General features: G+C 46.7%; 1 pseudogene; it reads right to left on the reverse strand.

Annotated features, from left to right (window-relative positions):
• Nucleotides 1-528: 528 nt before the first annotated feature.
• On the reverse strand, nt 529-2,220 carry LOC102476163 (intraflagellar transport protein 52 homolog pseudogene; annotated as a pseudogene).
• Nucleotides 2,221-2,368: the final 148 nt, after the last annotated feature.

A 2,368-nucleotide genomic window follows, 5' to 3' on the forward strand; every position in this document is an offset into this window, starting at 1 on the left:
AAGTGAGAAAGCAAGCTGCCAGGTCCGGAACTTGAACCATAGTTGGCCATGTGGGAGTCCAGTGCCCTTAACTGCCATGCCACCTGCAGGATTCCAAGGGTCACTTTACTTTTATATACAATTTTTTTAATATAGGATCAATTATTTAATTAGGTTCTTGGGAAAAAAATTAGAACACCAATTTGTGAGGATAAACTCCGTTTGTAAGGGCAAACAAAAAAAGCAGGCAGCCCTGGAGCTGAAGAACAGCTTTGATTTTTGGTAAAATCTGTGAGTCCACAGCTTTCTGATCAACCTTGCGCTGCCCTGAAATCTCGTTTTTCTCCTTATTTATTTATTTATTTATTTACAGATTCAATCATAGATTTAATTTTTAAAAACGGAATGTATTTTATATAAGGATTCTGTAAGTTAGAAATGTTATACCTATCTGGACACTACAGAAGATTCATAGAACAGCTTGTAAAGGAACAAGTGTACAGACAACTGTGTTAAGGAACAAGTCAAAAATAGTTCACAAAGAGAAAATCAAGAGGCAGAAAATGCTTCAAGAGGCAGAGTCCTCAGAAATTGTTCTGGAATGCTGGTTCACTTGTATCAACACCATGTTCCTGGTTCAACTTCTTGAACTCCACCACTTGGAAGAAGATATGCTCAAGGATATGTTTCGCATCTTTTGGTCCTTTGGTAGTTTACTGGTGACACCAAGAATGTCGCCACATTTCCTGGCATAGAGTTCCAGGCCTTCTTCAGTACAGTAGTTGGTGATCTGAGCAAGCCATGCCTTCTCAGAGAACGACTCATCTAGGTCAAACAGCTCCAGAGGAGGAGGTGGCAATTCCCCAAACTAGGAGGGAAAACCGTGGGCTGCGGGGCTGGCCGCGGCGTCTCTGAGGCTGGATGAACTGGAGCCGTTCGCGTTTCACGTGGAGCTGCTCCTGAGCCTTGATGACCTTGGGGAGGGAGGCAGAATCAGCTGGTAAATGGCAGATTGAAGAGGGTGGCAAAGTCCCGTGGGTTCTCATCATGCCCTGGAGACACAGGGTGGTGGTATCAGGCAGCATCACAGAGTCGGAAATCTCTGGGTCCTCAGCATCAGTCTGGTTTAGGTGGATGCCCTCTGCTGTGAGTCACTGGAAAAGATCCATGATTTTGCTGTTTTCTTCTTTATCCAAATATTGGTCACTGAACATGTGACAGGAGCCAAGCACTGCCAGCTTCCCGCCTTGGCTCTGAGTGGTAGAAAGCCAGAATGGGTCTGTTAAGTGGGGAACAGACAGAACCTGTAGACAGAACAGCCACTGCTGGTTCCATGACACTCATGTGGCACCAACAGGATCAACGCAGGTGAGAGCCTGGGCATTGTTTCCGCTGCTCTCCTCATCGATGATTCCAGGCACAGCCTTCCCTGCAGCTCGGCTCATTCCGTTTAAGACTCCATTGGAAACCAGAGCTTCTTTAGGATGGAAATAGTTGTAATGCACTTTTCTAACCACAGCATCATCATCAACCGTGATTCCATATTCTTCTAGTAGAAAGTATTAAAGTCAAATCTGGATTCCCCTCCTCCCAGCATCACAAGGATATCTCCTCCACTGTCAAAGCACTTCTTCAGGACTTCAAACTCAGCTACAGTAAAGTTTTCCCGGGACCAGCAGTTAGTGTAATGGCTATGTCGCTGGACTCCCACGTAGTTGACCGCAGTTCGCGTCCCAGACCAGGTGGCTTAAAACTCACGCCGGGCGCGTGTGCGTGCGTGCCCAAGATCCCAAGAGGAGAACAAAGGAGAAGGGATTGCAGTGTGGCCATGCCCCTGGGGGTTGATTTCTCACTTTCTATCTCTCTGTCTCTCTCTGTCTGTCTGGTGAGCGCACACGCCCTATAGCGAAAACCTCTCCAAAAAAAAAAAAAGTTCTCCCTTGGCCCATCTGTAATCTATAGCTTCACCCCAATTAGCTTCTCAGATGTGATTTCCTCTTTTAAGCTCTGAATCTTCCAATTACCCTGAAGTCTTTTCTGCATGGATTTATGGCCATTATTGGTGGGAAATACCTCCTTTTTGTAGGCATTAAAAAGAATGGTACTCCGAAGCTCTTTCTCTGTGGTTACCTGAGGCCCAGTGACCATAATCTTCACCTGATGCTGCCCAGCATCCTGCGGCCAGGTATCCAAGGCCACTTGGCAACAGTGGAGGCGTCCTCCCACATGGCCGGAAGGCATGCCCCCGCCCCCCACCCCCCACGCCTCCATATTTCTCCCTCTCTCTGTGGAAGATCTCACCTTCCTGTCTGGGTTTCCGCAGTTTCTTTTTCTTGAAGTAAGCATCGGTAAGGTGCTTTGGGATTTTTACTTTGCTAATATCAATTTT

Source organism: Tupaia chinensis, unplaced genomic scaffold, assembly GCF_000334495.1.
Source record: "Tupaia chinensis unplaced genomic scaffold, TupChi_1.0 Scaffold000175_1, whole genome shotgun sequence".
NCBI lineage: Eukaryota > Metazoa > Chordata > Mammalia > Scandentia > Tupaiidae > Tupaia > Tupaia belangeri.